The 23701-nt window shown below is 42.7% G+C and overlaps 1 long non-coding RNA gene across 1 annotated transcript in view; it reads left to right on the forward strand.

Moving 5' to 3' along the window:
* The window catches only part of LOC116666346, a 47184-nt gene extending 26057 nt beyond the window's left edge, over nt 1-21127 (forward strand). The window contains exons 4-15 of the long non-coding RNA XR_004323154.1: nt 3407-3649; nt 5417-5492; nt 6114-6204; nt 8852-8943; nt 9644-9879; nt 10186-10263; nt 11506-11620; nt 11901-12021; nt 16898-17045; nt 17662-17789; nt 19490-19544; nt 20820-21127. This is a non-coding gene — a long non-coding RNA (uncharacterized LOC116666346). The remainder of the gene's footprint in view (nt 1-3406; nt 3650-5416; nt 5493-6113; nt 6205-8851; nt 8944-9643; nt 9880-10185; nt 10264-11505; nt 11621-11900; nt 12022-16897; nt 17046-17661; nt 17790-19489; nt 19545-20819) is intronic.
* Nucleotides 21128-23701: the final 2574 nt, after the last annotated feature.

Below are 23701 nucleotides of genomic sequence, written 5' to 3' on the forward strand. Positions count from 1 at the left end.
TATCCACTTCAAACTGTTATATGAACAAGACATGAGCTTTTATTATGTTAGGCTGCTGAAACTCTGCAGATGATTTGCTACTGTAGCCAGTGTAATCCTAACTAATATGATAATGGTAACTATTAAGCTTTCAGAAATTCTCCTTTTGCCTCCTGCCTTGCTCTCCTCGGAGAAGGAAAGTAGTGATCTGACTGGTTCTAAGACACTTACTGGCTCACATTTTCTAAAGATGACATTTCAACAGAAATAAGATTATAGCACATGTCACATAGGCAGAGTCTCCTTTTCTCTCTTCCCTGTGACCTGAATAGCAGGGCAGTTCTACATTCCCCTCTCTCCACCCCTTCATTTTCTCTCTCCTTGGTCAACGTTCCTCCTCCTACCCAGAAACAGATTCAGAGTTCTTGACTCCGCCTGACAGGTGTTAAAGTAGCCAGATGAGGCCCAGGATGGAGTTGCTCATGCTAAGCCCCATATCAGCAAACCAAAACTCAACTGAGGTTTGAGGCTCAGCTCTCCTGGAAAAGGAAGGCCCAGGTCAACCAATCAGGGCCTTCTTGCTCAGTACAAATACCTGACACAAGTCATCTGCTCCAAGACTTCCTTCTGCTCCATATAGGGAAAGCAACTCTGCTTTAATTAATCAGTAAATATAACTACATGTACACAACTCTTTGTAGCTCCTTTCCAGATGTTAGATTGGATGCTGTTGGATTCCTGAATGGATGAATAAAGCCAATAAGATCTTTAAAATTTATTCAGTTGAACTTTGTTAACACAGGACTTGGGCAGCCACTGAGCAAATGTTCTGGGCAACGGTGACACAGTGCTCTATCCCTTCCCTGATGTATGTCAAAACCCAAAAGTCAAAATCAAACCAAACCAGTACAATAAAAAACCTGATCCAACACATATCAAACTGGTTATATCTGAGAATGAAATTGAGTGACGAGGAGAAAGAACATGAGGTCCATTCTTACTTACTTGAATTTACCTTAAGGTTTTGGAGCAAAGCTCACTCTAAAAGTAGTGCTTCTTACAGCCTGCATGGGACACTGCAGAGAGAGAGGTTGGTGGGCCAAGGCACGATTCGGGTGATTCTGGGTCCCCTGACCAGATGTCTTCATCCTTTTACTGATAAGATGTTGTGACTGAGATGGTAACATAAGCACTTAAAAGGCATAGTGAAAAAAAAAAAAAAAAAAAAAAAGACATGGATGATTTTTTTTGAGAAATTCAACCCATGTCCGTGTTCACCTTAAGGCACACCCAGCAATCACTTGAATAAAATGGACAGATTTCCCACCCCCCATAAAAGTGTCAGTGTTTGATGGAAGGGAATGGAAAGGCCAATGGCTCTAAATACATATTTTGCAGGTTCTGCCTTCTCATGATAAATGTGGGGGGACAAATCCCTCAGAATTGCTTTCCTGGCTGAGGAGCTGTGATCCGCATCGTCTTTGGACAGCTCTTATTCTCAGGGCTTCTTCTCAACTTCCCACAGTGAGAAATAAACAAATTTCTGAGTTGCAAGCAACAAAATCCAACCCAAGATTGTAGAAACCCAAGGAAAATTTACTGAATTACGTAATCGAGTGTTTGGAAACAGAATTTGCTTCAGAGATAGCCTGATCCCGGGCCTCAAGCACGGTCCTCAAGATCTAGTGTCTATAGTCTTCCCGGCTTGATGGTATCTGAAGATAGGCACTCCCTATGGGTAGCGAGATGGTCACCGCGTCTCCAACCTCACACGCCTCATCCCTAAGCCCAGCGAAGATGGAGCGGGAGTCTCCTTCCCAGAATTCCCAGGGAGAGTTTCACGGCCTCTCTTACTTGCTCTAGTTAAGTCACATGATTATCAGGGAACCAATCGTTGGCAGCCAAGGAAGTACAATGCTCTGATTGGCTTAGGCCTAAATCACATGCTCTATGACTGGGCCTCGGGTCTAATCCTTCTAGAATCACATGGCTGAGACGGGTAAGGTTTGGTGGAGTTGTCAAAAGACGGGGGAATGGATTTTGGGTGGTCAAAAAGCCACGGTACCCCTAACTACCTGGGTCAACTCCAGAAAATTCTTCAATTGTTTACCCCTAGAATGCAGTTTACCGGGCACGTCTAATTTGCTGCACAGCTTTTCCGACGAATGGCAATAAAAGGGGACATGGAAGGGGAAAGATGGACGCAAGAATAAGCCTAAAAAGAGACCAGAGCTCAGGGGCAGAGATTTCCTGGGAAAAGAAGAATACGACTGCTGGAATGAAGGCTGTGTTACCCGCTGTGATTGTCATTTCCCCAGGCAGAGCAGCCCACGACACAGGAACTGGATACTAAGGGTTGGAGATAATCTGTCCGAGGAGCCTCATCAGGCGAATGCTTCTTCCTCTGTTAGCCCCGGGCCACTTCTCTTTCTCCACTCTCTTGACACACACATAGATCCTTTTATGATGCTCCATGGAAACCAGAGATGGAATGAATCAAAAGTGGTCAGAGGAACCATTGTCCTCCCTTGTAAAATAACCGAACCCTTGTTAATTTGTTGCCAGCCTTATATTTCTCCCGGAGAGATCCCCATTGGATGGAAGCTGTAAACAGGAAACTTGAAACCCTCAGTCATCCTTTGTATTACTTACTGTTTGTGGGCAGCTGCAGGGGATTTGCCATACAGTGCTTGAGGGATGAGGGGTGGGGGGTGGGCAGCAGAGGTTGAATCCTAGTGGGGAGATGAGCAGTTTATATTTCTAAGACGGAACACTCAGAGGAGAAACTTTATTTCTTCAAAAACAAAGTAGAAATGAGACTCAGAGATAAGGGAATAAGCATTTTTGGTAGGTGACAGAATTGCCAAAAAGGTAAAAATAATTTAGTTTTCCTTGGTGTACAATTGGCAGGCCCCCATGCTGTGGCTAGAAGGAAAAATAAAAACCCCTTAATTTACTATAGTACAGCTGAAGATGGATTACTGCTACTGAGAATACTGAAGCATTGGGGTACTAGAAGTAAATTGCAAGGCAGAGCACACTTCAGAACTGCTTCTGCCCACGTCCAAGGGAACCAGTATTACAAAGATGGTTTCCAGTGAGGGTTAGGAACTAGAATACTGGTGTCAGACTCTCTGGGTGTGAATCATAGCTCTCACACTCACCAGTTGTGGGACTTTGGAGAACTCACTTAACCTTTCTTTGCCTCAATTTCCTCATCTGTAACATGGGACTAATAATAGTACCTACCTCACTGGGTTATTTTGAACATTAGATAAGTTATTATTTGTAAAGTACTTAGAACAATGACCAGCTCATGGTAAGTGCCTGTATGTATTAGCTATCATTATTACTAACCGCAGAAGTAAACGTAGCAACTTAATATAACATTAATTTATTATTGTATTTTCTATATTTCTTTATCCAGGGCACAGGGCAACCTCCCTGTGTCAGATAAGGGCTGATTCCAGCACGAGGGTAATTCCTTATTAAGTCTGTGTTTCCTTGGGAGTCTGGGCCCCATCATCAGAGTGGGTGCCTGTGTATCCAACCTGACCCACCTCACCCACATCGGAGAGTCCAGCATCAGCACCGTCATTCTCCGTACTTGGATCTGCCTCTTACCAGGATGATTAATGACTGAATGTCCTCTGAAACTCTTCCCACAGAGGTATGACCTCAACCTTTAACCTCAGAAGTTTCTTCATGGCTGAACACAATGGTCAAATATCAGTGTAGTTCTCGTATTCTGGAACTTTTAAGTATAGATCCCCAAACCTAGGTTATTTCCCCTCCTTTGGAATGTAACCCCTATGGGATTGGTGCCTTTATGCTGTTTGTTCACTGCTGTAGCTCTGTCCAGAACCAGGTAGGCACTGGATTTGTTTGTTGAGTGAATAAATGGATGACTGGATGGAGTCAGCCTTCGCTTTTACTACACATAAGACATCAGCCTCACAGTCCATGTTGGGTTTTGCCCAGTTCCATTTTCCCAACAACGATCAATGCATGAGGAAGCTCAGACCGGCTGCAGGTTTTTTTTTTTTTTTTTTTTTTTGCAGGCTTCTTGGGTCTCTAATCAGTAATTCTGAGTAGCTAGCCACCCCTCACCCCCTCATATACCCAGAAAAATAAATTAAGATGTAGTATAAATCTCTTCAGGGGAAAAACATTTTCTTCAAATAAAAAATAAAATCAAGCAATATTACCTGTGAAACAGACAATTTACCAAATGAAACATTTCTCACAGTAGGGACCAAATGGATTACTGGGTACATTCAATAAAGACCGAGGTGTTATCTTCTAGGTTATTTGATTCTGCGGGGTCTCTGTACCTTTCATCGCCCTGAGCTGTTTTATAGCTTTGTAAGTGGTAGCTATCAACACCAATGCAAATAATTTTTTCTGAGGACACATGTAAGCGTTTTCTGTGACTGCTTTAAAAATTACCACAAATTTGATGACTTACTGTAACATGAATTTATTATCTGATATTTTCTGTGGGTCAGGAGTCCAGTCACCTGTTAGCTGGCTTTTCTGCCCACGGTCTCAGCAGGCTGACATCGAGATATTGACCTGGTCTCATGTGGGGCTTGATTCCTCTTCCAAGATTACTGGTAGTTGGCAGAGTTCATCTTGCACTTATAACACTGAGGTCCCTGCTTTCCTGCTGGTTGTCTGTTCTCAGCTTCTGGAGGCTTCCTGCCATTCCCTGCCAGGTGGTCCTCTCTGCTACTGGCAGTTTGCCCCTCAGAGTCCAGCAGAATCTCTCATACTTCAAATCTCATCTTTCAGGAAGGATGAGTCCAGTATCCTTTAACGGTTTTGCTTGGTTAGGTCAGGCCCACTCTGGCTAATCTCCTTTTTGATTAATTCAGAGTCTCAAAGATTTAATTACACCTGCAAAATCCCTTCACTTCACCTTCGACACCTAATAGAATGTCATCATGAGAGGAAATCTGTCACAGTCGCAGTCCTGGCCATCCTCAAGGGGAGGGGACTATGCAGGATGCATATTCCAGGGGGCAGAATTCTGCCTACCACAACATGCAAATAGGTTTTGAAAATCATCACCCCCATCCTCCCTCAAGCCAGTTTTGCATCTGTTAAGCACATTTGTATCAGCCTACATGTGTATGGATCTGCTTTTTGAACACTCCCTTGAGCCCATTGTATCATCTTACTGGTTCCTTAATTAATGAGTCAAATACAATCTTTGACACATGTTCATTTTATATCTGTATGAGTCATGATTTTTTAAATATTATCCTTTAATATCACTTTTTTTTCCTTTTCCTGATTTTGATTAATTTTATTTATTTTTTTTAATTCTAGTATAGTAAGTTTACAAAATTGTGTCAATTTCTGGTGTAGAGCATAATGTTTCAGTCATATGTATACATGCATATATGTGTTTTCATATTCTTTTTCATTATAGGTTACTATACGATATTGAATATAGTTCCCTGTGCTATCCAGTAGAAGCTTGTTGTTTATCCATTTTATATACAGTGGTTAGTATCTGCAAATCTTGAACTCCCGATGTATCCCTTCCCACCCCCTTTCTCCCCAGTAGTCATAAGTTTGTTTGTATTAATAGGTATTTTAGAGTTTCTCTTAAAACCATGGTTGTGTTGCTTACTTTCATGTGCATAACTAAAGGGCTGTTTCCCTTTTCCAGAAATTATCCCAAAGTAGTATTCAAATTGTACCTCTTGAGACCTAATACTGTTCACTTCTTTGAAAGCATAATGTTCTAAATTTTACTGATTTCACTTTAAGTGACTTAATCCTGGCACCCAGTCACACCGCTACTATTGCCTTAGCATTAAGAGGGACAAGTAACAGCCCCCCGCCTTACCAGCCCTAGATTAACTTCCTTGTTAGGAACAAAAAATATCAAAGGGCCCTGCTGATACTTTCTCTTGGAATCTTGGGATCCTAGGATTTTGCCTCAGGGATGGGCGGAGGGTTTTCTCCCCTCTGTGTTCAAAATGATGCACTTTTCTTATCACTAGCCATGACTTTGAGGGGAAAAGATGTGAGTAAAATTAAGGATTACCTATCTGTGCTTAACCTGGTGCCCAATGTATAGTAGGTGTTCAGTAAGTGACAGCTCTCTGCTTCCTTTCCAGCCAGACCGTGAAGAGTAGAGAGAGAAGAGGTTTCGGTTCCCTGCCTTATCCTGGGGTCAATCTCCTTGAAGGCAGGGCAGGTCTTTCCCAAGTGAGTATGGCTCATAGTCCACTCCCACTTGCTTTCCTAAGCAAGGCAAAATCTTGCTTCTGCCAACTTGTCATCCCACTTAAATAATACATAATGGCTGTATCAGTATCCTGTCTTCTCCCAGTCACTACACTTTGTAATGTGTAAACGCTTATTGGCATACAAAAGCAAACTACATCAGCTGCTGTAAAGTGCAAGGAATGATTCTGATCAGTCTGGCAGAGTATGAGGCCACTGGAATTGTATTTTGCTTCCCTCTTCTCCAGTCAGGAGCCAGGCTGACATCCTGGACAGTCATAACCAGACGATTTTCCTGTCCAAGTTTGAAAAGGATCCACCCAGTCTTTGTAACTGGTCCCCCAGTTCATCCCCCATGCTACCTCCCTCTCAAGTTCCCTCTCTCTTTGCCTCTGCCTTCAACTGCAAAGGCTGTATTGTCATAGTGTTTGCCTCCAAAGCCATTAGCAAATATTGAGTATGTTTCAGCAAAGTGTGTTCTGGAGAGACAGAAAACCCACATGACTGCCTTTATCCATTTTTCATTACTTATGTGGCAAGGGTGAAACAGCAAGCTAATATAGAAAAAGCATTAAAGAGGGGACTTAAGATAGGTGAGGACGTGTCGCGTGCAATGTAAAACTTGAAAAGGCATTCAAGTGTGAACAAGGGAAATCTTTGAAATTGCTTCCGGATCCACTGTTACAGGTTACGTTGTCTGCTAGCTGTATTGATTATTTTTATGTAATTTATTTGTTAGCATTTCTGCTAATGGACACTTCTGAATCATCTTCTGCATTTAATGTATCTAATACCCATTGATCAGGTCATTGGCTTATTGGTTATCTACTTTGCTGCCTAATGATTCTCTATGATTGCTTTTTTCATTATGCATTTTTATTCCAGGAGCGGTTTCAGTTGTGTCCCATTACGCTAATGGAAATTATTGATATGGAAATTACTAGGCACTGAGCTTACGAATTCTATGATACACAATAGCATTGCATTTCTTCAAGTGGTAGAATTGTTCCTGTGTAATTAGCAGTAAATATTGACATGCCAGTGAAATTAATTAATTAAACTCAAAGCAAAAGAAGAAGTAATATCTTTAGAAAGGAAAGGAAGCACCAAATATTTTGCAGTGCTATGTATACTTTGGTAAAAATAAATACAGCGAGTTGGGTGTTTATGCTTAACACTTTGTGTTGAAAATTCTTCAGCATCCCTAGTTAAACATAAGAATATTTTTGATTATAGTTGCTGTAAACATACCCACGTTGCAGATAGAAAAGTTAGCCTCAGAGTAGCTCACATCTGCATTATGTTGTCCAGTATGGTAGCCACTAGCCTTATGTGGCTGTTGAACATTTGAAATATGGCTGGTGCAAATTAAGATGCATTGTAATTATAAAATGCATACTGAATTTTGGAGACTTAGTGTGAGGAAAAAGAGTATAAAATATTAATATTTTATTGATTATATGTTGAAATGATAATATTTCGGATAGTCAATAATAATAAAACATTGAAATTAACTTCATCTCTTTCTTTTTTCTTTTTTTCTCTCAGTGTGGCTTCTAGAAAAGTTTAAGTTATATATGTGGTTCACATCATATATCCTCTGGACAGCACCAGTCTTAAGTGGGTAGTGTTTAGTGCTGTGCTGTCCAATAAGGCGTCAAATAGCCCACATGACAGTTCTATTTAAATCTAAATTACTCAAAATTAAATACAAAATATAGAATATAAATACAAAATTAAATACCAAACTTAAAATTCCGTTCCTCCGTTGTCCCAGGCACATGTTAAGTGCTCTTGCCAGGTGTGGCTGGTAGCTCCCATTCTGGACAACACAGAGAAGACTTACCTCACCCTAGAAAGTTCTACTGGAAAGTGCTGGTCTAGCACATCACTAACCAATTGGAATTGAGAATGCCTCTCCGCTAAGCCACTGTCCATCGAGACTGTAATGAAAATAAACTTGTCCTAGTAAAGGTAAAACTGTGCAAATAATGATAGCATGTGGGTGGCAGGGATGGTTATTAAATAAGGTATTTGTCCTTGGAAGTTCTCATCTCTAAGTGCTGTGCAGAATATAGCTTCAGAGACAAACAAGCTTCATGTCAGCTCTAATCCTCTCTTTGTAGGGGTCTGGTATCTGAGGTCCAAAGAAGCTAGGCTACTAAACAGGGTCTGTGGTCTTAACAGCCAGAGAAGTCCAGTGTTTCTCCCCCTGGGCTGCTGCTCTGAGGTTAAGAGAATAATGAGAACAGTATGTTTGTTTAGGGGTTCGGGGGCTGCAGGATGGGGAGGTCACAGATTTCAAAATAAGCACTTAAGGGGAAATTGCTGTAAAGTCAAGAGTGCAAATTATTCTTAAACCAACCCTTTCAGAATCACAAGCCAAAATTAATTTCTTCAGTCTCTCTTTGATTTTGGCTGTGACCTCTTCTTAGAGCCAGAGAAGGCCCAGGTGTGGTTGGGAAAGTATGAGAAGACAAAGGAGGAAGTGAACCAGAGTTTCTCATTTTCTTTCTTTGGTACACTCTCTTTCTCGTGACTGGGGGGATGAGTGTCCAAACACATTTATTTGGCTGTGTACACGACGGAATGCCTCTGTCATTTTGTGTCCTTTATTCTCTTTGTCCAGAAGTGAAGATACCAAGGGAGTGATTGTCCTGTTTTCAGAGAAGGAAACCGAGGCTGTGAGTGATTAAGTCCACTGTCCAAGGTCACTTGCTGGTTAGTAGCTAAACCATGATTTAAACCCAGGTCTCCCTGAAGCCCAACTCTGTTTTACATCTAAACACCTGTCTGGGGCACCCAAGTGTTGGGAGCGTGCGCACCTGGGATTCCCTGCTACCAGCATTAACGTGGGTATAAATGAGTTAATACTGTCGACTGTTCCGAGATGTGTTACTTAACCTGTGAGTGTCTCCAAGGACTGGAGTACACAGGCTAAGAGTCTTTGTTTTGTCACTGATAAATGATCCGCAGGCCCTTAATCCTGGTCGCGTATTCCTCATTTGTAAAGCTGTTGGCATGTTTGCACTGAGCACATCCCTCACTGCCACCTTACCTTCCCCTGGCAGCGTGGGGCTGGTTTTGTTTCTTTTTTTCTTTAAGATTTTATAAAGCTTGAGTATAAAATGGGAATGTTTTCATCAACGCTTAAGCATCTTTAGTGGTGCTAATTTCTAGAATTGAAATGTTCCTCTCTGGCAGTTCAAACCCAAAGTCCTCAGCAGTGGGGAGCGGGGGCCAAGAAACAGGAAACCGCTCTGTTTCATTGTTCATGCTCAACAACAAAAAAAATTAAACTGCCTAAAAAGTGCAAGCTGGAGAGAAGTTCTTAGACATTCTCTCCTCTGAATTTGAGTGATGGTGATGAACATAGAAATGTGATGCTTCTCTTTGTTCTGCGTTTTTTTTTCCCTCCTAGTGCCGGGCAGCCACGTCTTCGACCCCTGGGGTGACCCACGCCACACTGTGCAGTGCTGGGAACGGGACCAGCAGGTCACTCAAGTCACCTTCGCCAGCAGCTCACCTCCCGGCCCTCCCCTTGGGAATGGCGTGACCAGGGGGTGAAGAGCTGCCCTGGGCAGCCCCACGAGGCCCTTTTGCACAGTCCACTAGAGAGCTTAGCACTCAGCCAAAGTCTGCAGGAAGCTTCCCGTGGTGAGATTTTTTTTCTGAGCTACTTTCTGCTGTTTTGTATCCCCATCCCTGTTTTAGTGTCTGTTTTTGTTTCCGAATTATTAGAAGGCATGAAATCTGCCTTCTCCTATGGAACCGGCAGGATGTAAATAGGTAGATACTTAATATATCAGAACAGCAGGCCTTTCCCCTCACTTCTTGCCTGTGGCTTTAGGAGCTCAGTAACCTCCTTTTGTCTTTTGTCCCTCAACCCTAATCACACCTGAAAGACCCTAAATCCTCTTTGGATATGCCGACTTTTTTTTTTTTTTTTTTAATTGCATGTAGCTGACACCATCCTAGCCTTCAGATCAAGAGATTACAGACACTGTAAAATAACGGAACGAATTCAACAACTAACACTGAGTAAGTGCTTATTCTCTGCCAAGTGCCTTATGATAGATGCCTCATCCCATTTAATTCTCACAACAGTCCTGAGACAAGTGTAATCATCAGTCTTAGTTTGCAAATGGGAAACAGGCTTAGAAGGATTCTGTAACTTATCCAAGGCCACGCGTGTGGCTCGTAAGTGGCGGGGCAGGCATTCCGGGCCGTGTCATGTCTATCTCAAGTGCCTCACTGCGCAGAAGGCCAGCTTTCCAGACTGCCTGCGATGGAACAGGGGGACATTCCTCAGGCTGGCCTCCAGGCTGACCGAGACTAGAAGACCAGGCGCATTCAGGTAGCTCTCATTATGTGACATAGCTCTGTATTTGAAAATCATCGTGTTAGTCCTGGGTAAGGTAGGCAGTAATAAATCCCAAGGGATTAGTGGCTCATTTCTTGCTCGCACAGAATCCAGTGTGGAAGCCCAGGTTGGGTGGAGACGGAGTGTGTGTGCCGATATTTGACAGCCTGGGTGGGAATTCAGGCACCAGACCTGTGAGGGAAGAAGCTTCCAGATACTTCTCGCTCTTAACATTGTAAGTCGCCTCCAGCTGGACACATCTTCACTAAGGCCCCAGACATTCTGGAGGGAGAGCTAAGTTGTCCCCTGTGTCTTATCTGAAGTCCTCTCCACGGAGTGTGGGCACCTATTAAAATGACTGTTGTTTGTTTCTGAATGGGTGGATCACCTCAGCGCACACGTTGGATTTGCACATGCTGCAGGGTACACCTTTCACCCACTCAGCATCTATTCACTGAGCACATGTTGGGAGGCAGATGCTACTCTGGGCCTCCATCAGTGAATGAAGTATCTAAAGACATTTGTCCTCATGGTGCTTCTGTTCCACAGGGGAAATAGTTGCTGGTTTTTCCAGACTTATTTGAAGTCTGTTTTTCTAGGAATAAAAGTAATGTTTGCTTCTTCTATAAAATTTGAGAAATACATGAAATGTTTAAAAAATATAAAAAATCCAGTAGAAAATGGCAATCGCCATGCAGCAATATAATGCCTGATTACTTTCTATTGTATTATCTTACACACAAACACACACACATATACTCTCCAATTATGTATTCAGTCACATTATGTATTCAGTTTTGTATCCTACTTTTTTCCCTCCCATGTAGAGTGTATGGCAAACTTAGTCCATATTTGGGCTGCTTACAACTAAATACCTGACACTGGATGGCTTATAAATAGCTGAAATTTCTTTCTCACAGTTCTGGAAGCTGGGAGATTCAAGATCGATATACCTGCAGACTGGTGGTCTGGTGAGGACCCAGTCCCTGATTTAGAGATGGCAACTTTTTGCGGTGTCTTCATGTGTAGGAAGGGGTGAGGAGGAAGCTCTCTTGGGGTTCCTTTATAAGGGCACTAACCCATCCATGAGGGCTCCACCCTCATGACCTAATCACCTCCCAAAGACCTCACCTCCTAATACTGTCACCTTGGGGATTAGGATTTCAACTTTTGGACTTGGGGATGGCACAAACATTCAGACCACTGCACGGGCTTTTCCTCATGTCACTAAAATATGATTTTTAATGGCTGCCTATTGTTTCAGCGGGTAGCAATACCAACTATTTAACCATTCTGCAACTATTTTACATTTCAGTTGATTCCAGTTTTTCACTGTGATAAGCAACGCCTTGAAGAACCACCTTATATATGAATCTTCAGCTGCATCTCTGTTTGTTTAGAATATAATCAGAGAAGGGTGATTACTGGTTCAAAGGGTATGCAAATCAGGCTCTTGATAAACATTGCCAGCTTGCTTTCCAGAGTGTTCACACCAATTTACATTCTCACCTATATTTTATGAGATGCTGCTCTCCTGCCAATATTTGGTATTAGAGTGTTTCTAATCTTTGCCAATTTGTTACACTGAAGCATGCTATTTCATTTTAAGACTGGTTCACTGCCTAGGTTGCTCAGTAATTACTGGGATTTGCTTAAACCTGAATTTTAATCCCAGCCCTGGCACCTTCTAATAAGATATGTAACCTCTCTAAGCATCAGCTTTCTTTCCGTCAAATCATGATAGTTCTTCTGACCTTTTGGGATATTGAGTGAATTAGATATATTTAGATTTATAAACTGTTTAACACTATGCCTGTCACAGGCCAAATAAGTGGTAGCTATTATCATGGGTGTGACAATTCAAAAGTTACCAACACGCAAATAGTTCAAGCCTGTTTTCTTCCCTCTACGTCTTAATGGAGATTCTGATTTTGCTCCACTGTATTTCTTTCCCTTCCTTCTCCTCTGAAGAGGGGCTGCCATTCTTTTGGGCTTTTGTGAATTAGAACTAGGCGGAATGAGACAAAAAAGGACAAAGAGATGCACTGACCAGGGACAGACCACCCAAACTCAGTGGCTAGTGATGATGTTCATTCTCTTGCTCATGGATTTGGTATTGGCCAAAAGTAGGCTGGTGGTGGCTGGGCTCAGCTGGGTGGTTCTGCTTCAGGATTGGGGCTGCCTGAGCTTGGCTCCAGGCTGTGAATGGGTTCAGGTCGGCCCCAAGTTTTCTTGATCTGGGCCCAATATTGAATGAGCAGGATGTGTTCTCACGGTAGATCACGAGAGCAAACCAGGTCAAGTCAAAACCCACAGCAAATTTAAGGTCTCTGCTGCTGTTACACCTGCTGATACTCCATTGGCCGAAGCAAGTCACTTGGCCCAGCCCAACCTCAGTGGGGTGGGAAGTCTCCTCCCCCACCATAGGAAGGGGAAAAGAGTAAATATGTGCAGAACAGATGGTCATAAGGAAGGTTTCCAGGATATTTCAGGAAGAGGGTGCTAGACAGTGTGTGGTATATATGGAAACTGGAAGAAAAGAAATCATGAGGCATGTTGGGTGTATGTGAGATTTTACAAATCAGAATCCTTTTAATTTCCGAACGTCTCCAGTTAAGAACTTATAAATTACTTTTTGTCTCTCTGGACTGGGCTTGATCAAATGGTACTTCCCCTAGGGACTGACCTTACGGTGTAATGGCTTCCATGGTGTCACAAGTAGGAACAATTACTGTCTCTTCTACTGTCACAACCCTACACACCTCTTCCTCTTTGGATATCTTAGACCTTTAAAGCATTCTCTGAGGGTTTTGGGGGTTTTCTTCTTCTTCCACTAGTAGAAAATTATGGATAGTGGTTTCCTAATTCTGATTTACCCAGCAGAGGTCCAGTCTCCACAGGAACGCCTCCTTTCCATCTCATCTAAAGTAGGACAGACATCAAGTTTCAGAAAACTTGGACAGGGGAGCCCAGGAGCAAAGAATGAGAGTACCAATTGGGTCTCAATCATGGCCCAGAAACTCTAAATTCACCTACAGAATCTTCCAGTGAAATCAGGTTGACACAGGGCGTGACACTGGTGAGAAGAGCTCTAATGAGAGGAACTGTGTCACTGTGGCGGCTTTATGGTCTGTGTAAAAAGCCTCCCCTTGCCTCCCAGGAGACCATTTACCTGGAACCTGACAGCAGACTAATGTTTCTGAGCTCCATGTTTGCTTAGCTGTCTGGATGGCTGGCACATCATATGCATAACATTACCCTACATTCCCAGTAGGTTGAGGGACTTGCTGATAAATTCACCCCCAGTTCTAATTCTCATTCACACTGACTCTCAGTAGACCAGCTGAACAAGGCTCCGTCAGCTCTGCTCCTCTCTCTAAATGTCTGTTGATAACTTTACCCGTAGCATTTTTGTTTCGTTTCAAAGAAAGCAGTGTTCTTGACCTCTTTTTTAAAAATCCATGCTGAGAAGAGTCATAGACTGCATAAAGGATTGCATTAAATAATTGGTCCTCAGCCTTGTGAGAGCTGTGGCATGGGACATCAGTATCCATTGGGCTTTCATTGGAATAATGGGCAACAAATGTGCTTTTAAACATATAGTATATTTGAGTGTTTGGGGTAGAGAATTGTCTATGATTCTGTCTCTTTAAGTTGTTAGAAGGCATTTTTAAGAGTTTTTAAATATCTGTGGCCCTATTTCCATAATAAGAAGGGAATATATATACAAAATCTGCTCTGCTATTATTTCTTCCTCATTCCCATCCCATCCACAGAAGGTTGCTTTGTTTGTTCTTTTCCAAAGTTTCATTATAGGCAATACTTTCACATGGTTAGTTGCTTCCAGCTCGGAGTTGGATAAAGCAGGTTGGAATCTTCAGCCATCTCCTGTTTCTGTGACCTTGCATAAGGTACTTTCCCTTTCCTGCCTCACAGTTTCTTCTTCTGAAAATAAGGAAAAGAATAGGACCTACCTGTGGAATGGCAGGTACCTGGTGTATCAGAAGCCTCACCACTTGGCCCTGGTAGGATCTGGGCTGTGGCTGTGGTGGGCGGCTTCCCCACACACTCTGGCTGGGCCCAAACTCTGGTGTCACCCTGGCTCTCAGCTTTGCTGCCTCGGGGTCTTTTCCAAAGTGGGGCAACTGGGAAGCTCAGAGGGTTAACGCTCACCAGTGGGGGACAGGAGTCCATGGATAGATGTCTTGGTCCCCAAGTCAGAGGGATAATTTGAGGTGTGGTCTCCTCGGATCCCAGAGAGTCCACACTGGGTTGAAACTCAGTTGCTGATTGTGTTAACCAGCTCCACAAATGCACCTTTCACTGACTTTCCCACTGGCCGTCGTCCCCCTGTCTTCCTCCCTACTGCTTCCTGGGATCACCTCCCACTAAACTCCCTGACCCAAGTCCTTGTTTCAGGCCCTGCTCGGGGGAATCCCAACTAAGAAAACACTCAATAAATATCTGCTCTTATGATTTTTGCGGAAAAACTTTTCTATCCTAGGAAGACCAATTTTGGAACTTAAATTCAAGATGCATGTTGAGATTTTTTTTTCTCATTTGCTATTTTATTTAAATGGAAAAATATACAGACGGATAAACATTGCCTCATTTGGTTACACATTTAGCAAATCCTGTGCAATCAGATTGTCCCCTCAATATTGGAAACTGCTGGTTTCTGTGCTTCCCTTTCTTTCCAGCCACTTCTCACTCGTGCTTTGGGGAGGAACTGGGTGGCGGGGGTGATGTAGGGGGCGCTTGGGGTCTCAGTGTCTTTATCCCCACAGGCGGCTGGCTGTATTGGTTTACGCTGCCTGACTCTCAGCCCTGGTTCTCCAAATTGGCATTCAGTTCTCCAGACTCTCTTACCCAATCCATTTTTGATCCCAAATAATGGCCTTGGCAGATCAACTGAGCAGGATGAGGATTCTAGCCAGTGACCTGAGAACTCTTTTTTTCCCCTCAGGGCAAAGTCAACTGGCCCATAACAGTATCAACCTCTACTTTGGCTTCATTGGCTCCTTGCTGAGAGATTTGAGCCAACTGGCCTACGTGGACAGGTTCTAGCATTACCACGGCCTGATCTTTTCCCCCTCGGAAGTGGTCATTGTAATTACCCTGGCATCTTGCTGGGATCAGACTCGTGGTTATGTGGCTGGGAGCTGAACCTGGCCAGGGGGTTAGCACACCTCGTGAGATGGGCTCCTGGGGGCAAAAGTCCTTCCAGTTCTCTTTTAAATTCAGTCCCTCCTTGGCTGGGCCACGAGGGCACAGGCATCGCCAAGGTGACTTGACTTTGTGTGTCCTGGAGTTTATTGCCTTTTGCGTGTGCGGTGCTGTTTCATGCTATTATGATTTCTGGTAGGTTTGGCGTTGATTTCTGGCTTTCTGTTGTTTTTCCAGCTGAAATGTTTTATTCCTTCACTTGGCCATTTCACGAAGCTTAGTGAGGACACCCATCCTGCTCGTGGATGGTCATTTTAGAGGGTGTCGCTGCTCGCAGCTTCTCCTCTTGCCCAGCCCTGGTGAGGGACGAGGCCAAGGATGAGCTGCAGCTCTGGCGCTTACTGACTGTAGGACTGTGGGCTTAAACCTTGATTTCTCTGAGCCTTTGTTTCCTCAACTATAGGGTGGAAATAAAGACAGGACAAAGAGATCATGTGAATCATAGTAGGAAGCAATTTAAGTAATGTCTTCGTTCCTTTCGGAAATATCAAAGGAACTCTTGCCACACTTCAGCCCGAGTTCCCAGCCTGAGGGAGCAATGGTTTGGTGGGGGAAATGACACAATAATAGACAATTGAGATACAGACTCATAAATCCTGCAAACAGGGATAAGTACCAGATGTTCCAAGAGCACACAGGAATGAGGCTTAACTCAGTCTTGAGGGCTCATCGAGGGCTTGTTGGAAGACATGTATGAAGACAGTAATACTAGTTATGAGTAGTTGGGTGCTTACTTAGTATGCTAAGTACTACCTGATTTAGATAACCTACCTAAATCCTATCTTATCTTAACCTGTCTTATTAGGATCTTAACCTCGCTTTTATAGTTGAAGAAAACCAGCTCAGAAAAGTCAAGTAACTTGACCAAGGACACACAGCTAAGTGGCATGGTCAGACTTTGCATTTAAGTTTGATTCCAGAATTCTTGCTTTTAACCACTGTGCAAATCAGTTCATGCACATCCCTGCTTAAAACCGACCATTGTGACTCTCTGTTGCTCATAGGATAACTACTAAACTCCTTAACATGCCCCAAATCTCCTGCCCACTCCTCTGGCCTCAGCCTTACCCCTGTCTCTGCCTCCAGCCCCCACAATAGTCCACCTGAGCAGAAGCTGACGAAGTTTGAACTTGTCCTGTGGGCAACAGGGAACCATAGAGGTTTTAAGCAGAGTGGCAGCAAGACAAGACCTGAGAAGGCCAGTTAGAAGAAGGCTGAAGCAACTCAGGCAGAGGTGCATGGGGATCTGAACTGTGGGAGGGCCAGGAGGGACGGAGAAGCATGAATTGGATTCGGGCGAAGTAGATAGAATCTACAAGTCTAGGTGACTGCATGCTGGGGAGGGAATGAAAGTCCAGGCTTATCCTCAGATTTCTGGCTTGAATAACAAGGGAGAGGGTGCTAGCTATTTTCAAAGAGCTATGATCAGTGTCTGACAGAACCAAACAATACGTATAATTCTACCTTGTTTTCATTACATGCATGTTGAAGGGGCCTGGAAACCATAAAAAATTTCCCTTCCCTGCCCCTTTTGTTCTTTTTCTTCCAAACTGGTGTGGGAATTCACTGAAGATTAAAAAAAACCATCTCTGCCCCTGTCCCAGGGCTGAACTAAAAACCCACACAGCATCAGCCCCAGATTAGGCAATAAACAGTGCCCCAAATTAAGCTTTTAAACATTAAAATCAATCAAGCCCAAAGAATCTAGCTTGAAATGAAGAGGTGTTTAAAAGAAGTAGGCTGAGGTGCACTGAGAAAAACAACTTAAATTATTAAAGCAGAGTTTTCATGGTACAGGGGAAATGTTCCAATAATGTCAGATTAAAAATGTAAATCTATTTACCTTCCAGATGATTGTTTTTGAGCAGTCTTATTAAAATCTACTGCTTGCCTGTTTGTCTATGAATGAGAGTTCGTTACCTGGGGAAGAGGATCAGACCTAGGCATGCTGGGAACATTTTCTCCCATTTATCCATGAGTGAGTGTCTCCTATCACTTTTGGCTTGTTAGTTAATTACTGCATAAATTTCCCTACTGAAAATGGAGCTCTTATTCAGTGCTGGGTTCTTTTCAAAACTCAAGTGCCAAATGTTCATAATGTTTTTAATGACAGTTTCTTTCCTGTCTATTCATCTCCCCCCACCCACTCTTCTTGACCCTGTGGTGCATTTGTTATATTGAAATTATGACATTAAAATCACTTTTATTTCAGTTGGCTGGGATGACTAGAACATAAAGTTAAGAGGGATTGAGTTCCTCAGATGGAGAAAGTGGGAGGAAAAAAGTTTCTTTCAAGTCAATGATCTTCGAGTGGGTTTACATTCAGTGACGACAAGGCAAGCTGACAGGGTCATGTATTCATTCACCAGATAAAGTATTACCTCTATCAATGCCCTGCAAAAGAAAGATGTTGTGAACCCCAAATGCAAGTAACATATGAAATTTAAACTTTTCCACAGAAGCAGAAAGAAACCAGTGGAGTTAATTTTACTATTATTTTATTTAAACCTGTATATCTAAATACTATAGTTCAACATGTGGTCAGTGTAAATATTATTGAGATTTTTACATTCTTTTTCATACTGTCCTTGAAATCCAGCATGGGTTTATACTTAATGCCTCTCATAATAGCCACATTTCATGTGCTCAGTGTAGCAGCACCCAGCCATGTGTCGCTGGAGGCTACCATGTTGCACACTGCAGATCTGTGCAATGCGAGGACAGTTTTTTCCTCTCAAATTGATAGACCAAGAGTAGGTTTACACATTTAATGAATCTAACTTTTTCCTCCAACTAAGAAAGAAAAAAAACAACAACAACAAACTGTGCCTGTGATGAAAACTGGCAATGTGGCCCTGTTGATAAATTGCAGGTTAAATTCTTTTTCATATAATTGTTCCTTGGTTCCAGGACTGGTCACAAATGAAAAATAACCCTTTTAAGGGTGTAGACAAGTTCATTCAAGAGGCAGTAAAACTGAGGCATTAAGATAAATAACAAGCTGCATTTTTTTTTAATGAGGGGTAAAATTTTCATCCTTTCAGATGGTACAAATTTTTCATTAATAAATGTCAGCAGATCTCTCTTCCTCAAGCTAGTGACTATATTAAACATGAATTACAAGAACTCTGTTGATTCCCAGCAGTATTTTTCTGTAGATTAGTATGACAATTTAAAAATATATCTATACATTTGGCAGCTTTGGGATGACTTTAATTTCTAGCCAGGAGAACTCTCATGCTCAGCATTTTTTGAGGGTGGGGATTACTATAATTAGCTGCATCCAGAAATGTTTTCTGGGAGTTGAATTGTATTACATAATATATCAAGTTCTATTTGATGGGCTGCACATCTTTACCTTTCTAGTCCCAAACCCAGTGAGCACATTATTTTTCAAATACATTCCGGGTTTTGTAAATTGGGAGTCGTTTTGCTATTGAAGGCAGTGAGCTTCAGCATGGTATTCTGGGAAGCCTTTGGAATCAGAAGGATCTGGCCTCAAATCTCGTTATTTTGGGCCAGCCACTTAAATTCTCTGCACCTCAGATTTGACATCTGTGCCAAAGAGATCTTAAGATCTAACTCAGAGATTGTTGTGAAGACAAATGTGAACACAAATGTACGATGTCTGATATAAACACTTGATTAATGATAATTCTCTCCTGTTGCCTTTTTCAGGTTAATGAGTAAGTTGGATTCAATGATGTGAATTTTCACAGATTCAATGTTTAAGGTAAGGCTTTTGTATTAGTTAGCTACTGCTGTATACCAAATTGTTTCAAAACTTAGTGGCTTAAAACAACAAACATATATAATTTTCCAGTTTTTCTGGGACAGGAATCTGGGCACAGTTAGCTGAGTTCCTCTGTCTTAAGGTTTCTCATGAGGTTGTTAGTCAAGCTGTCAGCCAGGGCTGTGGTCTCATCTGAAGGCTTGACTGGGGATAGATTTGTTTCTAAGTTCAGTCATGTGGTTGTGGGCAAGATTCAGATCTTTGCGGGCTGTTGGATTGAGGGCCTTGATATCTCACTAACTATGGCTGGAGGACTTTATAGTTCCTTGCCATTTGAGCCTTTTCATAGGGCAATTATAAATTGGCAGTTGGCAAGAGAGAGAGAGTGGGGTAGGGGGAAGAAAGAGAAAGAGAGGAGCCTTGGTGTTGCAGTAACCTACTTTTGGAAGTAGCATCCATAATTTTTGCTCTATTCTCTTTGTTAGAATTGAGTTACTAGGTCCAGGAATACTCAAAGGAGAGGATGACGTTAGAGTGTGAATTCCAGGAAGTAGGATCACTGAGGGCCATCTCAGAGGTTGCCTCCTGTGAATTTCTGTTTCCTGGTATTACTTTCTCCTCTCATGTAGGTCCCTCCTCAGTAATACAAATATGAGCTGAACAAGCCAGGGCTGTGCCGTGAGTCAGGAACTCTGCTGAATACTTCACAGAGCCCTTATGATTCTGGGCATTGCATTACACGTCACTGTGCTATGTGCCCATCCCCCCAGTTGGACTGGGAGCTCTGTGAAGATAGGAAAGTGTTTGCTCACTGCAGTGACCAAGTCTAGATCAGTATTTGACACATTTCTCTCAATAACTGTCAAATAAGTACAGGAATCGATGGTTGCTCTTGCTTCATGCAACAACCCTAAGAAGTGGGTACATCTGTTGTGCCCATTTCGCAGAAAACTGACACTTGGAGGTAAAGTGACTTTCTTAGCCTCACAGAGCTAGTAAGCTAGTAAGCTAGGGGCCCAGGTGTATCAAGCCAGCTCAAAACCTGTTCCTTCAGTTATTTGACTTTGTGGACTCCTGATAATATGTAAGGGCAGACAGTGCCTGTGTGCATGCGTATGTGTGTGCTGTGCATTGCGTGTTCTGGAAGGAGAGTAGTCATCTTCTTCCACCAGGCAGCCTCTCAATAGGCAGATTCCACTGTCCATTATACTTGGGAGTGGACAAGCCTTCTGTGACTGTATCCTCAAGTGAATTTCTGTTTTCTTCACATACTAGAGAGAAGAATGAAAATCAGTGAATGAAAGGGAGAGAACAGGGCAGGGACTACAGAGCCCTTGTGAAGCCGTGAGCCACACAAGTGACTGGGTGGGGTGGAACGTTTCCTGTCATCTCTCTGCCTGATTTTTATGAAGCTAATGCCTACTTGTTTTCAGTAAACTTTTTGTAAGTAAAGTTTTTCCTAGTATTTTTAGTGTCCCTGACTTTCCCCCTCTTGTTAGTTCCACACACATTCTTACTCTTCTCCAAGTTAAAACATTTTTTAAAATTTGAAAGGTGCCTAGGTGCTTTGGGAAAAAAAGTAATGGCAATGAGAATAATTTAAAAATATGATAACAATAAAACTAGCATTTGAGAGCTTATTATGTACCAGGCAAAATTCAAAGTGTTTTCCAAGTGTTAAGTCATTTATAAGGTCTTGCAGAACTATTAAGTCAATCCTATGGATGGCTTTCAGGGCAGAAGTACTAGTTATCTGTTGCTGCATAGAGAATCACCCTGAAAGTTAGTGGCTTAAAACAGCAATAAACATGTATTATCTCTGCCAGTTTCTGTAGCTCAGGAATTTGGGAGTGGCTGGGTGGTTCCAGCTCAGGACTTCTCATGAAAGCCAGTCAGATATTGGCCCAGGCACAGTCATCTGAGGGCTTGATCAAGGCTAGAGGATCTGCTTCCAAGATGATTCATTCCGGTGGCTTGCAAGTTGGTGGGAAGCTCAGTTCCTCCCCATGTGGGCCTATCCACAGGCTGCTTGGGTGTCCTTACAACATGGTGGCTGGCTTTGCCCAGAGCAAGGGCTCTAAGAGAGCAAAGAAGAAACTGCTATGTCCTTTGTGACCCAGCATTGGAGGTTACCCACTGTCAATTCCAGAACATTTGTTGGTCACACACATCAGCCAGCCCCATTCAGTGTGGCTGGGGACCACACAAAACTTGGATACCAGTGGCCAAGGATCTTTGTGTGCCATCTTGGAGACTGGCTACCACAGCAGCTGCCTTGTAGTGTGAACTACAACCACAACCACAACCACATCTACCTTTTCTTGAGCAATTACTATGTGCAACATGCCATGCCAAAGACTACATACAGTGTCTCATTTAGTCTTGACAGCAACCTTCAGATCCAGGTGCTTTTATTATCCCCATTTTACAGATAAGGAAACTAAGGCTCAGAGAGGCTAATAACCAAAGTCACAGAGCTAGTGTGTGGCTTCTGATAGAATTCTAAAGAACTGGGAAGGAGGACAGTAATAAAGTATGAAGTATGGTTTTACCTCCTGCCCAGCTTATATGGTGAGGAGGTTGGGAGTGATTCAATGTAAGTACAAAAACAACCATTGGATGTAAAGAGGGCTTTACATTGTCAGAATGATTTCAAAGACATTAATCTATTTAAAAGAAGTGAGTGTGTATGTAAAAGGGAGAGAGACAGAAACAGACGAAGACAGAGACAGAGAGACAGAGAATGGGAAAGCAATCCAGGCATACTAAATTATTCCTAGAGTAGAAGTTCACATGCCCAAAGGAACACAAGGACACAAGAACGATGGCCCTGGGTCAGGCCCATTGTCCATATTCTTAATGTCTGGAGGCAAATGAGCAGCTGTAGGAGAAATTATTTGCCTTCTTGTATGTCATTATCAGAGGCCAGGGGCCTCACTGCAACGTGCTTCCTGGAGAAACGCACATACCCACACATGCCAGAAATCTGCATAAAATTTTAGGAGGTTTAAATTCCCTGAAGCCCATGAGATAGTCTCCCTAAAGTTCATGGATTCTAGGATAAAGCACCCTGATGCTAAATCTTTTGGAGAATTTCTCTATTTATGTTTTCCTTACTTGACAAACTACTTTGTAATATGGAACTTGCTAAACCTTTCTACATCACATTACATTTTCTCATTACCTTGAACTGTCATTGGTATTTTTAAATTTTGACCTGATCCACTTTAGCCTTCGTTTCCAGACCAGAGCAGATAATTAAAAAGCAAAGGCATTGAATCTCAGTATCCTCCAGGTTGTCTCCAGTGTATCCCAAATCTGATGCAGGAATCTGCTGTGCAACCTCCCTCACCTGCAGTCCCAGCCCCCACACCCTCCCTGCTCCTCTAAACAGGTACAGCGTGTATACAGTCAAGTTCACTTGTTTTAGGTGTGGGTTTTAGAGATGCAGTTATCTGAGTTTTGACAAATGTATTAAGTTGTGTAACAACCACCACAATCAAGATGCGGAACAGTCCACTGCCCCAGAAAGTTCCCTCGGGCCCCTTTTCACTCATCCTTCTCCTTGAGGCCGGGATTGTGGTTAACTACTGATCTGATTTTGGTCCCTACAGTTTTGCTTCCCTCCTCCCCACCTCCCCCACCGTTCATGTCTTATAAATGGAATCAAACAGAATGTACCCTTGGAGGCCGTATTCTTTCTCTTAGCCATTTTCTGAGACTCATTCATGTTGTCGCATTCAATGATAGAAGGCAATTTGTTTATCCATTCCTCGTTGATGGACATTTCCAGTTTGTGACTATTATTTGCACTTTTTTTTTTTTTTTTTTTTGCTTTGGTTTTTTTCCTGGGAGGGGAGGGGCTGCAGAGTGGATCACTAAAGTGTCATTGATTCTTCCTCCGTCTAAATCCTTTGGGAATTGTCACCAGATCAATCGTGGAGCCCCGATTGCACTGGAGCAGCTGTTCTTTTTGTATTTGGACTTTTGCTTTCACACTTACTTTCCTTTTCTGCAAATTGAGGCCCAAACGTTCCCCTGGTCTCGGCAGACAAGATCCAGAAAGACCCAGAGGAAATAACTCACGGGGCAATGCTCTGTGCCTTGAGGGTGTTAGCTTCCCTACTTCACGGGTGGCTCATCACCAGTCTCCAAAT

The sequence above is a fragment of the Camelus ferus genome, chromosome 10, assembly GCF_009834535.1.
Source record: "Camelus ferus isolate YT-003-E chromosome 10, BCGSAC_Cfer_1.0, whole genome shotgun sequence".
NCBI classification, from domain to species: Eukaryota; Metazoa; Chordata; class Mammalia; order Artiodactyla; family Camelidae; genus Camelus; species Camelus ferus.